Source organism: Pleurodeles waltl, chromosome 3_1, assembly GCF_031143425.1.
Source record: "Pleurodeles waltl isolate 20211129_DDA chromosome 3_1, aPleWal1.hap1.20221129, whole genome shotgun sequence".
Taxonomy (NCBI): Eukaryota; Metazoa; Chordata; class Amphibia; order Caudata; family Salamandridae; genus Pleurodeles; species Pleurodeles waltl.
In genome coordinates, this window is record NC_090440.1 from 205,477,769 (window position 1) to 205,493,508 (window position 15,740).

Here is a 15,740-nt window from a genome sequence, read left to right on the forward strand (position 1 = left end):
TGCGGGGTGCATGTGAAGCACACCACCCTCGACTCACCCAGATGTTTAGCTTTCAGATGTGTCTAGGTCTTGTGGATTTTTCTACATGGCAGTATCCCAAAGTTTAAAAAGTGCAGCCCTCACCATTCCAAGTGGGACGATTTTGAGAGTTAGCCAAGCTCTCATGGCCCAAATGTAAAACCAAAATCCAAAATAATCAAATTTCCTCTTGCTTGCTGTGGGATAACATGTTTAAGTGTGCAGGGGTGAGCTGAAAGACTGTTACCCCCTTCAGTTGGAGTGGGGGCATAACCATGCCCATACTGGTTGGTAGCCACCAGCCCACTATTTTTGTTTTTAATTCCCTGGCATCTAGTAGGCTTTCTGCCCCCCGGGGAGTGGATAGGGGGTAATTGCCCCATCTGCCCACTGGTGGGCAGAACAACTTTGTCCCCATTTTTTTGGGGTGTGGGTATGTCCATACCGCCACCCTCTTTTTTTGACCAAAATTCTTCCTGGTGTCTGGTTGGATTTCTGCCTCCGTGTGGGGCAGAGGAGCCTTTCAAAAATGTGAAGAAAAATAGGCCAATCTGCCAGCAAAGTGGACAGAAATGGCCTAAAACAAATTTGCCCTCCAGAGGAACAACCCTTGCCTAAGGGGTCGCTCCTCTTATCAATGTAAACATATAAAACAAAATCTCTGGTGTCTAGTGGCTTCTGCCCCCCCTGGGGGCAGATCGGCCCCTTCAATATAGGCCGATCTGCCCCCAGGGGGGCAGAAAAAGCCTAATTAAAAAACTGCCCCCCGGGAGCAACCCTTGCCTAAGGGGTCGCTCCCTAGTGCCAATTTCATTAAAAAAATCCCTGGTGTCTAGTGGATTCTGCCCCCTGGGGGCAGATTAGGCCTAATAAAATTACTGCCCCCCTGGGGAGTGACTCTTGCCTAAGGGACTGCTCCCCTTATGATACAACACACAAAAAAAAACAAAAAAACAATCCCTCTTGTCTAGTGGATTCTCTCCCCTCCCCCCCCCCCCGGGCAGATCGGCTAATCAATATAGGCCGATTTGCCTCCAGGGGGGGCAGAAAAGGCCTAAAAATAATTTGCTCTCCTTTTACACAAACAACGAAAAAACAAAATCCCTGGTGCCTTGTGGGTATTTCTGCAGCCCAATCGTATCACGATCGGGCTGCAGAAATGCTCAGAATGACATCAAACGAAAGGATTTCTTTTGATGTCTCTGCCTGCCCCCTCCTCCTCATGCTAAGCATTTCTCTTCTGCATCGCACTGGAAGCATGCTTCCAGTGCGATGGGAGGTGACCTCTGATGAGGTCGACGTCATCAGACGTCATGGGGGGTAGAGTGGGTCGGGGAGGAAGGTGAAGCAATTCCCCTACCAACCATGACCTCTGGCTCTCGGGGGGAGCGCGAACGCTTCCCCCGTGGGCCAGTCCCAGGACGTAATGATTACATCCATGGAGCCTGAGCACCGCTGCCACGGACGTAACCATTACATCCTCGGCGGAGAAGGGGTTAAAGATCTTTTTCTGTTGATCACATATGGTCAGGTGACTGATGTGATGTGCGTCCACCTAAAAAGCAAAACTTTGCATCTCAGATATCCTCAAACACGTGTTAACTACGGTGCTTTAAAAAAAAGGGCATCCCAACACTATACAACTATATTAACTTTTCCAGACAGTTGCATGAAGTTATGTCAATGGTTGCAGAGTATTCTTAATTATCCAGAAGCAGTGCAGTGGTGTTATAACACTCTGATTCATTAAAAATCAGATTGTTTTCAAATGTTGCCAATAATCTTGAACATTTCCTATCTGCACCCATTCTGCCTTTGATTCATAGAAATCTTAGTAAGTGGATGACAGTGACTACAAGTGGCTAGATAGTGCATAGTGGTCTTGTCAGAATATGTATCCAATCTAGTAAAACATATTCAAACAAAATAATATTTTCCCTAAATGAATATGGGCTCACTTATGGTTTGTTCACTCTGTATATTTTTTGTGGACCCCATTAAATGTTCCAGTACATGGATATTGAACTGATGCATATTTGTGCCTCAGTGTGTGCTCGTTGAACTAAATATATATTCTTTCCAATAACTACCCATGTATGAACAGCAAACACCTACAGGAATAGCCACTGCCCAGCCTTCATATAGTGAGCAGCATGGATGTTTAATTTTCTTTTCTTCTGAAGAACAACCCAGGAGTAGGTAGCAGGAAAACCTGACTGGAGCCAGGAACATCATGAGACGTGATGGCTGCCTTGCTTCAGGTTAACCTACCTTATGTCCTGGAAAGCTGACCTGCAGCCTGAAGAGAAGACAGTGGGCAGGAGACCTTAACATGAGACAGAAGATCTGAACAGGGAGAGCTGAAGATTGGCCTAAAGGTCACAAATACAGACCTGCTACAAAAATTCACAGGAAAAGGGATCCTCCAACCACAGTACTTGAGTGTCAGTAACTTTGGACATGATGCCTTGGCAGCAGTCGAAGGTCTTGCCACTGGCCTCTGCTGTGTGCCTGGCATACCTGCATTCCTTCTAACACTCAAGTAGTTTTAGACCCCTGCTTCCCTCTTCATTGCTTATTCATTGTTCAATTACAATTTCAGAAGTGCTGTGCAGTTTACTAGAACACAAACCATTGAAAACAACAACAGTTGCTCACCTTTAGCCTCATGACCACACAGGACTTCATCAAGGCTGCAAACGTTTGAAGTCCAGCACAATCACCGACAGACCCATGCCCTGTTCATATACGCAGGAATATCCTTAACAATAGCTCCACAACCAATCCAGCCAGAAATAACAACTCCTTGGATAAAGGTCTATTCCCAAAAGAACTCCTTAAAACAAAGATGTCTCCAAACAAAGGCTCCTTCTAAATTACGGTCAATAACCAATGGTTTCTAGCTCAAAAGATTGAGAGATCAGCTTCAAGAAAAATATCTGCATTCATCTAAGAAAATAACCTTCTCTCGGAATACCAAAACAGATTCTGGATTGGTTGTGCCACAAAAGCAGCACTGACGTTCACACAGGATAATTTACCCACTGCTATAGATTGAGATGAAGAACCAGAACTCCTATCCTTGACCTCTCTCTTGCCTTTGATTTGTTTAATCTCGACTGGGAATTGTACCAATCTTCCTAAACAAATACATTTACATCTGTATTCTAGCTATACCTCTACCATCGAGGCTGGCATCTCTACACCATATCATACTCCCTACTTGCCTACTTTTTTTGAGAGTTTGTCAATAACACCCCAGTGCATTACTGTATGGATATGGCTCTGTATGCTACCTATACGGGAACTGCTCAATGTGGCATGGTAACAATAACTACTGGATGTTTATATAGTGTAACGCAGGTGTGTGGCAGTGCATTTACAGACAACAATATTGCCAACCCATTGCACAAAGGTAGCTCAGAAATAAGGATAGCCAAATATCAATATTGCCTAGATGTGATACTACTGTGTGCCAACTTCATCCACCACTGGGCAGTCCCTGTGCCTTTTTCCCACTCTTGCAGGTTATTTTTCAGCTTTGCTTTCTTCCTTGATCATAATTTGCCATCCTCCTCTTTCTCATGTTTCACTTTTGGGTTTTTCTCTCTCTTGTTCTGTTACAAAGTCTGATGAGGAAAAATATGTGTGGGGCCCTGAAAATGAGTTCCATGGGCTCCACCTTCAAATACTGGCTCAAGTTTAGCATGGCTTCTAAGTTTAATATTTTGATACCGTACGTAAGGGCAGCCTTGCCCATGAATGTTTTACAACATCTCATTGGGTAAACTAAAACTGTACCTTCACACAACAACTCGTTAGGAGCATTTTTCTGGACCTGCAATGAGTTGAAGCCTAGGAACAGTGTCATATCTACAAAAAAATATGTTTGTTATACTATCAGGTTTGTCCAATACATTTAAACTTCACAATTAGTAATTTATTTTTCCTCCTACCATGGTTATGAGGTTAGCTCTTAACCCGTTACTGGAAATGGTTGTCCTGCCCCATTGCTGTGAGCAGGGCTGGCCTTAGGGCGGTGCGCCCGGTGCAGCTGCACCTGCCACTGACTTTGATGGGGGTTCTGTGTTTAAAAATAACTTTTGGTTTAAAAGCACATGAACGTCCTTGTGCATCCAGTAGTTTTCAGGCAACAATAAAAATGTGAAGATAACTCTGGTGGTTAATGTTCCCACTGTTGAGAGACTGGAATTTTGTCTACTAGCAGTTTAGAATCATCGTAAAGAAGTGCAGAGGGTTAATGTGCCTCCTGCAAAGAACTTGTACCACGCCGATCACAGAACTGAGTGTGAGTGAACTATAAGCAGCAGTATAAACAAGCATTTATAATGCAACGGGTCTCGCGTTTGCTCATGTTAGAGCTCATCGCGTTGTAAACTCCTAACCCGACTTTTCACCTATCGGGCAAAAGTGCATTTATGTACACAACCCGAAAAAGTGAAATTAACTATGTAAAGCGCTCGACTTCTGCCAAGCGAGATCGCGCTCGTAAATTAGAGAAAACGAAGTCCACATCCCCGATGGAAAACAGCGAGCCTCGCATGTTTTCTGTACTTGGTCGCTGCGCTCTGAGGAGGGCTAGCCACCGGAAAAGGCATGACGTATGCTTGCCTCCGACTAATGAAAGCAAGCAGATTTTATTAGGCAAGCCTACAAACCAATAAAAAACACTGACGTGAAGTTGACAGGGCTCAGAGCCCTTTTCTAAATACAAAAGCATCTCGCTGCGATACGCATGCGCGAGCGCATGCAACACAGTCTCGACCCTAAAAATGAAATGGATGTTTGAGAGAGGCTATGGAGAGATCAGGTACACTGCTGGAGAGTGGCAGTGAGGAAATTCATTGAGAAAGAGGTAACATGGTAGGGGGTGCCAAAAAAGTCTGTCACACCGGGAGCCATCACCAGCACTAGAGGCGGCGCTATCTGGGAGTGTTAGCCCCCGCACCACCTGAAGCTTAGGTCTATTAGCGCCGGTGGCTTAGTATGCCCAAAATAAGAAACTGAGGGCAAAAAGCAGAGAGAAGGAGTGAGGATGTGCTCGGTTGTTCGGCCAATGTCTAAGGGCCCGCTTCTATTCAACTTCGATATAACGCAGAACTCAGGGAGGGCCAAGGGCCGGTGCTGGAAGGCTGCTGCAGTATGGGCCTTAAATACTGCATCAAGCTTGGAGCAGACTCAATAAGGTGGGGCCTTGAGTAATCTATCAGGCCAGTGGCTCGGATAAGGGGTAGGGTGAAAAAATGACATGGACACCCGCTCTGTAAACATGCCTCAATTTCCCTTCCCAATGTCAGAATGGCCAAATGAAAAGGGGAAAGCCTGGTCGAGCCCTGTCTAAATAGCCCTCTCGCCATTGCAACATCAGGGCCGAAGACATAAGTTGTGCTGGTGACTTCCTGCTTACTGTCCCCCGTCCGGCGACTTGCGAGACAAATGACAGAAAGCACAATGTAAATGTTATTTTTCAGTTCGAATGATGCATAACTATGGGGTGTGGTGTATAAGCATCATTTTGGGAATTCTGCATACCAAGTGTGACACGAAATTCCAGAAAGTACACAAATTTCACCAGTGTAATCACAATTTTACCCAGGCACAATGAGTACCTCTTATAAAAAAAATAGTTAAAAGTATATAAACACTTGACAACTGAAGATTCTCCTGCTGATGAAATATTCAGGGCCTCATTTACAAGAAATGGGGACATCGTGATCGATGCACCAGTTTTATTGCGCTGCCCTGTACCCCCTAACAATGCCTTATGAGAGCTGTATTTACAATACATGGCTCCATGGCTCACAATGTTCACAGCTGCATCAGAAATAATGACACAGTTATGGTGCTGAACTATATCGTTGCTGGACTAGGGTCAAAGGCCCCTGTAGTCCAGCAAGCAATGCTAGGGGGGCCCATTGAAAACCGCACAGCGTCACCTTAACACCTGCCCGGAGCAGGTGTTAAAAAAATGACGCTTTGATGGTGCAGTGAAATCCTGTAGATTTCACTGCGCCATTTTGTCAGCCCTTTGTGCGGGATAATACCTACCTTCCATACTTTATACCTGGAGCAGGTATAATGTGACGCAAAGTTTTACAAACTGGTGCAATGGTACCATTGCACCAGTTTGTAAACACGGCGCAGTGTGGGGGACTGTTTGCACCACCATCGTGTTAAAAAAAAATGATGCTACGGTGGAACAAGGGCCTTGTAAATCAGCCCCTCAGTGTTAATATGCTCTTGTGTTCCTCTACTATATTTTATTGACCTTGGAAAGAAAGCTCTGCACTCAGTTGAAATGACTACTCAGCCATAGAACTTTGGAGCTTGTGCTTTGCTGTCTCAATACACCTCGGTTGTTCTCCCCTGATTATTTCCATTTTCAACCTATCCCCGGGGAACTGGATGAGGGTTTAGTTGCCGCTTACCTTTACCTTAAGAATTCATGTAAGAAGTATTTCATTCTTCATTTAGAATGCATTCACATAATCCTCGGATTCCTACCTGTCCTAATTAAGCTACTGCACTCCGGTGTCCTCACTGTTAAAAGTGATTTATGTATTTCCTCAAAGCAAATTCATTACCTGTTTCCTTGCTGTTAAACATTTCTTTGTAATTGCTGTACAGTGATATTATACCCTAGGGCTGGTTCTTGGTATAGGAAAATTACTGTCTTTGACAAACTACATTGCTTGACATACTTTTAGCTCTCCGGCTTAGAGCTAGGTTTAATTGTTTCTCTAGCATCATATTTTCAAAAAAGAAAATTCTGACAAAATACATATCTATCTATCTATCTATCTATCTATCTATCTATCTATCTATCTATCTATCTATGTTTGCTTCCACTCAGCGGGAGTATTACTCCTCCTGCCAAAGGAAGGAGCCATACTTAATGCCCGAAGGATGGGTTCCCTGGGGTGTACTGTGGCTCGGGGAGGGCGACATGTTCCCCTCCCCTAAATCTAAAAAACTACCCTAGGCGAAAGTGGTCCCAGTGGCCTCTTTAATGCTCTAGGAAGGGGGCCACATGCCCTCCTCCACCAAATGTAAAAATTAGCCCCATGGCCTCTTTAAGGATCTTCCCAAAAAATAATAAATCAGCCTGGGGAATGGGGCAGCAGGTCTTCTGTAAGACTCGGGGGAGGGCACAAACCCCCATCCCTAAAAATCAAAATACTGCCAAGCCCCAGACACTGGCCCACCCCGGGGGCTTACTTTTCAAAAGGGCGGAAGCCTTACCAGGCTTAGGGTGGCAGGGTATCCTTACCCCGCCCTGTATATGTTTTTTAACTCTTTTTGTTAGGACAGGGAGCTGACTCCTCGAGTCCCGTGAGCTGCTGCCTGGAAAGTTTCAGGGTGATCCATCTGGGGGTGGGAGAGAGGAGGGTATACAAATAAGGTGGGGGGTCTCAAAACACGCTTTCCCCATAGGGATTTTGAACAGCAATAGCGCAAAAACTACTGGACGGAATTACACCAAATATGGCAGGAAGGTAGGTCCTGGTCCAGAAAGAGTGCTTTTTTGGTGTAATTCCGTTCAGTGGTTTCAGAGAAATTAAAGAAAATCCAAAGTTTTATATCATGGGATGCGAAGGATTCGCGACCCCTCCCAATCTTGTGCAGAAATCTGACTGGCCGATAACACTTCAACAGCAGAAGTCGTTGAAGTGTTGTTAGCCATCTTGGGACTTGGCTGAAGCAGAGTCCCCAACAAAAAGTAAAAAAAAAAAAAAAAAGGGGGCTAGGGTATGAACTTCCTGACCTCTTAGCTCTGGCGATGAGGTCCCCCCAGGGCTAAAAAGCATTTTTTTTAAATTTTACAGACAGCTACGAGGTGGATCTGCCACTCCACCATAAAATTAAAAAAAAGAGCGGGTTCCCACGCTGCGTTAGTATCATGCCCCCAGGTGGGCCAAGTCCCAGGCGCTTATGTGTAGAAAAGTGTGGGGAGGGTCCTGCCCCCGCTGCCCTGGGGACTGCCAACTCCTCAGGGATTTGTTTGATTATGCAGGGGGCAGTGCACAGCCCCCTTCCGCTGCCCCAAGGAACACCACCTGCCCATGGCATTCACGTAACATACTGCAGGGGGGCTAAGTCCCCATTGAAGGGAGGGCACATGGCTCCTCTCTTGGAGCCATTGATGACCCTGGGGACCGCCACCCTCCCACAGCCAGCTCCTGCTATGTCCTGGCGTGCCAAGCCACAGCCAACACTTGGACCCTAATTTCAAGTCTGGCAGTCTTAGGACCATCAGACTCGCAGTGGTGGTCTCACCGCTGCAGTCATGGCGGTTTGACGCCACATTACGACCATGGCGGAGCCGCCATGGTCTGACCACCAACACCATCAGGTTTCCGCAAGCCGACAGCCTGGCGGTCTTGGCGGTCTCAATTCACCAGGGCAGTGCTGCTTGCAGCGCTGTCCTGGAGATTATGAGTTCCCTTTCTGCCAGCCTTTGCATGGCAGGGCTGGCAGAAAGGGGTGCCGCGGGCCCCATGGGGGCCCATGCACTTGGCATGGGCAGTGCATGGGCCTCATGGACAGCCCCATCACACTTTCCACTGCCCAAATTACAGGCAGTGGAAAGCGCGACAGGTGCTGGTGCACCCGTTGCACCGCCACATTGCCGCCCGCTCAATTATGAGCCTGCATCAGTGTTGAGGCACTGTTCACCACTGGCGGTCAGGTGGCGGTACAAGTTTGGCGGGCAACTTCCGCTGCCAGCCAAACTCATAATGAAGGCCATCGTGTTTTGACAGCCGGACCTGTCAAGCAGTGCAGTGAACAGAGGTGAAATGGTTCATCAAGCACAGAGCTGCTGTCAGCTGAACCATTGGCACAACAAGGGAAGCCTTAAGGCTTCCCCCGCAATGCCAGGTAGCCCTTAAGGGCTTTTTATTTAAAAAAATATTTCTTTATTAAAAAAAAATGTCAATAAATAAATAAATAGGAACCTCGGGGGAGCCATTGAGGGCTCCCTCGCGCTCACAGAAAGCCCATGAAGGGCGTAAAAGATAAACAAATAAAAAATTAAAACCCATAGCTTTGAGGGTTCGAGTCCAGCTGGACTAATTTTCCTCTTTTTTTGTTAATAAAAAAATTATTATAGTTTATTTAAAATAATAAATACATTTTTAATTTGAAATCAAACACAAATATGTCATTCTAAGTATATGTGATATTAAAGTTTAAAATAACTCTCTTTCCCTCTCACTTTCCTTCTCTCTTTCTCTCTTTCAATCAATTTCTCCCCCACTCACACCCACTCAGACACTTATGCAGACACTCACAGACCCAGAGACACCCTGATGCACCCACTCACAGACCTGCGCGCACACTGACGCACTCACTAAAACACTGATGTACGCACTCCCACACCCAAACAGGCAATGTGACAGCCACACTCACCCCCAGATAACCCTCTCACGCCTATTGGTACACCCAGAGAAGCTGCAGCCAAATCGTGCCGTGCATGGCCAAAGGCTGTGCACAGCGTGGGTTTGGGTGGCTAGGGGATGTTGGCCGAAGAATCAGGCTGCAGGTCAGATCTTGCAGGCAACCTCCCCTGCACATGGGTGAAGGCCATGCACGGTGCAAGGTTGCGTGCTTATAGGGGTTTGGTCACAGGGTCTAGCCAGAGGCCAGGCCCTGTGGCCAACTGACGCTTCGCACAGCCAAAACCATGCACGGCGGTGGTTCGATTAACGTATAGTAATTGAAATTACTATGCATTCAAAAGAACATAGATATTCACCGGAAAAACCAAGGGTTACAGAGACGTTATAGTTAGGAAAACGAAATGTAAAAAAACATAGAAATTCACTCAAAAAACCAAAGGTTACATGTACATTATAGCTAGGCTCACATTTCAAACGTACAAAACCATACAAATTTAACAGTTACAGTTAGAGTTACCTGAAGTTACTATAAGTCGGGCCCTAAGGTAACTATAACTTGCGCCCTCGCCATGCACTGCTAATTACACCACAAATTGCGGCACTCGTGCCATCTTTCATAACATTATTGATAATATCATTGTAATATTTCCAGTAAAAAGTTTGATGAAATAACTGTGCATGGAGAGAGGCTGCTACAAGAGATTGAATCAATAAAACAAGAGTTGAATATTAAAGAATCAAAGGAACTCCTTGACAAAAAAAATGATGAATTCATGAAGAGGGTTAATTTGCTTGAAGAAGAAGTACAAATGAAAAAACAGAGGACATTTTTGAGAGCACAAAAGGACTATCAAGAGGGCACAGTTTTGACTTTCAGCAGAAAATACAACAATTTGAAGAGGGAGTGGCAGCAATACATAATTTAGTTCATCTGGAAGGAGACAATCCTACAGTGCTAGCAGGTTCTCACAATGACATCAGTGAGAGTGATGTTTTGGAAGGCAGTCCAACTGCATCACAAGAAACCCATCCCCAGAGAACAGCAAATTTGTGCGAGGAATTGCATATGCATCAACAAGAAAGGAATTTACAGAGCTGCAAGAAGGACAGAAGAAAAGGATCGGGAAGAGACAGAGGAAGAGGAGAACAAGAAAGAGGAAACGGCAGAGGAGAAAAAGGACAAGAAGAGGTGGAAGAAAATAAGAAAAGGAATGCCCTGGTGAAAGTGAAGACAAGGTGTCAGAAGATGGGATAATAATGTCATCGAATGTGGTAAATGTATCTAACCGTCCCCTCACCCCCATGGAAATCAAAGTTCTTAAATTAGGCCCCTCCTTTTGTCCTACAACAGACTTCAATTATGTTCAAAGTAGGGTGGATCTTTTTCATTTTACTAGGAAATTGAAGTTACATAAATGGTTTGCCCTAAAGGGACACACATCATTAAATGATGGGACGAATAAACCCTCTGACAGTATCTTGAATATTGGTGATATCGAAGTTTTGGGCATTTTTGCAGGATTTGGAAACTGGTTCATATGAAAATTGGGAGGAGCATACTGACTGGGATAATCTGGGAATAGATTTGAATTTGATGGAGTCCACTAAATTCAAACCAAAATCAGTATTCAATACAAGTTTGCCTTATTGTGTTATTGATACATTTGAAGCCTTAGTGATTTGGGATTTTCAGTTCTTGGCCAAGTGCCAGAAGTGGAAATCTGACAACTTATCTAAGGAGGAGAGATTGGCGATCAACACTTTAAGGGCAATCAGTGATATTGTCATTAGACAATCAGACAAAAGTGGAAATGTGGTGATTTGGACAACCTTGGCATATCTGAATGAAGGGATGCGACTATTGAACAATGGGGAATGCTAAGCATTGACAACATTTGATGAAGTCAATAGATCCAATGTAAAATAATATGAGATGTTGATTGATTGGAGAGATCAAAACCTCACTGAATGGGAGGAGTATACATTTCTATTGAACAAATTCCCTGAAATACCGGTTTTATATTTGCTACCAAAGATACACAAGGATACTAATAATCCACCTGGTGGGCCTATTGCATCCTCCATAGGAGCCCTGCTAGAAAAAAACATCACAATATATTGAGAATTTGTAAGACCTTTTGCGACTGCCTTGCCCTCATACATACAAGATAGCAAGGAAGTTCTCAATAGAATATATGATATTCCTTGGGAAACTGATTACTTGCTGATTACTCTAAATGTGACCAGTTTATACACTAATATCAGGCATAAGGATGGGATTTCTGCATGTAGACATTTCCTCAGAGCAAGGTCCATGTCCTTTTTCCATCATACAGAAATGCTTTTGACTATGATGAAATGCTGTTTGGAAAATAATTTTTCCTGGTTTAATAATAAACTGTATAGAAAAGTTCAAGGCACGGTGACGGCCACCCGTTTTGCTCCCAGTTATGCCAATTTATTTCTGGGATGGTGGGAGCAGCAGGTGTCCACCGCTGGAATTGAGCACTCATGTGTTTCTTTGGACATGATACATAGATGATCCATATATCATCTGGAAAGGAACTCAAGAACAAGCTTCCCTGTTCATTGTGAAACTTAATGGTAATGAGAACAATTTGAAATTGGAAGGTACTATAAGTGAGAAATGTGTAGAGTTTCTGGATTTGAAGATTTGGGTAGAAAGGGACAAATTGGTATCTTGCTTATTTAGGAAAAGTACAGCTGCCAATTCTTTATTACTTGCAATAGCAGTCACCCAAATAATTCAATCAGAAATATCTCTTTTGTGGAATTTCTGAGAGCAAGAAGAAACTGCAGCACAGATGAGTCATTTGTAAAAGAATGTGAAACGATGCTTGAGAGACTTAAATAAAGAGGATACAGCAAGGCAATCTGTCCAATGCATTCTCTAAGGCCCAGGTTATCAGCAGGGAGAATCATTTGGTAGACACCAGTAGTTCCAATAAAAAGGGACGGAGATCCAAAAACAATTTGACTAGATTTATAACAACATTTAGTAAGGAAGCTAAATTTGTCAAAAATATTTTGTGGAAACATTGGGAAGTACTATCTACTGAAGATACCTTATCAGATACAATTTGTACTTATCCTAACATCACATTTAGGAGAGGAGTTTCTCTGAAAGACCAACTGAATAACAATGAAGTGACTGTTAGTAATGATACCTACAGTGATAGACCCAGGGTTTTTTCACTTGCTCAAAGTGTAAAGATTGCAATTCAGTAAGAATATCAAGAAATATAAGACTCCTTTTTCGGGTTTTGAAAGATACATCAACACATTTCTAAATTGCCACTCTGATTTCTGTGTTTATGTGTTTCTATGTCCCTGTGAGAAGATGTATGTGGGGAGTACAATTTACCAAGTAAAAAAAATTATTTTGTAACACATGAGGGCATTACAAATCATGACAGGCATTATACAGTTGCTAGGCACTTTGTAAATGTTCACAGGAGTGATTCTACTCTGTTGAGGTGTTTTGCCCTGGATAGGGTACCAAAGTCTGCAAGAGGTGGGAACTGAATACAAACACCAAGGCACATGGAATGGAGATACATTGTGGAGCTTAACACAAAAAACCCTCATGGCTTGAACATGGAAGAGGAGTTAGCTATATTCCTGGGAGATTAAAAGAACACACATAACAGATGGAATACAATTCAGACAGGTTGGATAGGTTTCCCTAGAATAGTTTGCATATTGTGTGGTATTCATGCACATGATTCCATCTTTTCTGCATGTAGTTTTAGTTTTACTTTCATTGGTGATTTTAGATTTTTCTTCTTTCTTTTCCTTCTGTATTTGGATTATATTTCACAGGAAGAAAAATATGTTGGCATACAATGATAATTTAGAACACTGAAATTCAAGTTTATTGATGTAATATGATGTGGCAGATATATGTATTCTTTAATCATGAACACTTTATCATAAGATTAAAGATATATGAATTTAAGTCTCAGTAATTATGTTGCTAAGAACCATCCAATTGGAATGATAGTATTCCCAGATATGTGATGGCAATTTAGAGCACGGAACATTAAGTTTAATTGATGTAATGCAATTTGACAGATATATGTATTATTTAATCATGGATGAGGTTATCACAAGATTAAGGACATACAAATTTAAGCCTCAGTAATCAGGTTGCCAAGAATCAAGATCTGATCTGGGTTGGGATATTAGAATGCTGATGATAAGGGTTTACTAATAGAGAAGTATCATATGAGCAACTATGTTCTTCGTAGAATAGGAGTAAGCTTAAGCTAGCCGCCACATTTGTATATAATCAGTTTGTTTCTGTCATTCACACTGTAGTTGGAATGAGTGTATCATAAGATTGATGTCAGTAACACAGAATCATGTTACCAAAATCATGTTTTTAGGTATTTAGGAGCTGGATTGGAATATTTAAACAAAGTACAAGCAATAGAGGAATATTATGTTCACATTTAAACTTTTTTAACTTGGATCTCATACAAGAAATTCAGCCTGTGATCAAGGTATGTAGCACTGAAACGGTTAGGTTTTTGGTGATCCCCTTCATTCACTGGCATGAGAACAAATTTTGCACTAATTATACAGCATCTACTGTGATCTGGAGTGCGTTATCGTTTGATGTATATATATATATATATTACGTATATATATAATATATATATATATATATATATATATATACACATATGTATATATATATTTATATATAATTACTTCACTTCAGTGCCAAGGCTGGGAGCCAATCTCTAATTTGAGCCCTAGTTTCATTTTCTGTGTTTATATTTATTTTTGTCATTAGTCATTTTGGGTCATTTTTTACTTTGTATTTTTGCATGCATACACATTTGCCACTGCATTTACATTATTTTACTGTTATGTTTTTACAATACTGTTTAAAGAAACCTTTGATTCTTTTGAGCAGCAAACAATGTCCCTCATTATGACTTTGGTGGTCTTTATCGAAGATCGCTGTGGTGACGACCGTCAAAGACTGCCGCGGAGGCGGCAATCCACGAGCCATATCATGAGTCACAAACACAAAACCGCCAGAAAGCAGCCAAAATTACAATCCCGCCAGAGCCAACGAAGGCGGAAGAGAGTCGGTCCCACCACCCTCCCCGCCTACAACAAACCGCCCCCCAAATTATGACCCACAAATCACCACATCGGTCACTCAAAGGCAGTTACCTATTGGCAGTGCGAACCGCTGCGGTTGATTTTGCCACTCCACGCCAACAGAAGCCAACATTGGCCAGATTGAAACCTGACACACATACACACACCATACACACCCACCAACAGCACTATAAAACACACCTCTACACAACCCACATTTCTTTGCAAACTCAAAAATTCTGCTACACGTTGCCAGCTCACACATCTCCAGAACTGCACACACAAACCACAGCCACCTATACACCCTTCACATATCACACACCAGACATCATACCTCTACACCAAAGACACACAACACTGCACTCAATTGCTACTTCACAGCATCCCAAAATCTTACTCAACATGCACCCCCACCAAACATTCCACCCTCTGCACAACACACACACTACTCCCACTACACAATTGGCATGTCCCCACAAAAGAGCCCCTGTTTCACTGATGAGGAGTTGTGGGTCATGGTAGACAAAAATAATTAGGGTAGAGCCACAGCTGTTCGATGCACAGGTCCAGCAGATATTAATTGCCAGGAACGTGGAGCTACGGCGGAGAATTGTGGACAAGGTGAACTCTGTGGGAACCTATCTACGCACAAGGGACAACATTAGAAAGAGATGGAACGACCTATGGGGGAAGGTGCGTGCAATGGCATCCAGGCACCACATTGCCTTGTTGAAGACGGGCGGTGGACCCCCACCTCCTCCCCCACATTTGACAACATGGGAGGAGAAAGTCTTGGCTATCCTGCATCCCGAGGGTCTCACTGAAATCACTGGAGGGCTGGGCACTGATAAATCACCATTACTTCTCCACCACCACGTACAGCTGCTTGTCATGTCTCCCGATCACCCTATCTCCCTTCAACCCACTCCATCCTAAACTGAGAACCACCCCAATAACCACCCTCAACAATTTTCCCCTGCATGCCCTACCCACTTCAAGCAAACCTCTCCAAGGTCATCATTCACACACATGAATAATGCATGAGCAGCATTAAGCACTACCAATCCCACAATGCATCACCATACACAAACCAAAGGTGGAAAACCCACACCCATCTCATAGGGAAACCCATAAATGCTCAATATGTATCTGACAATGCAA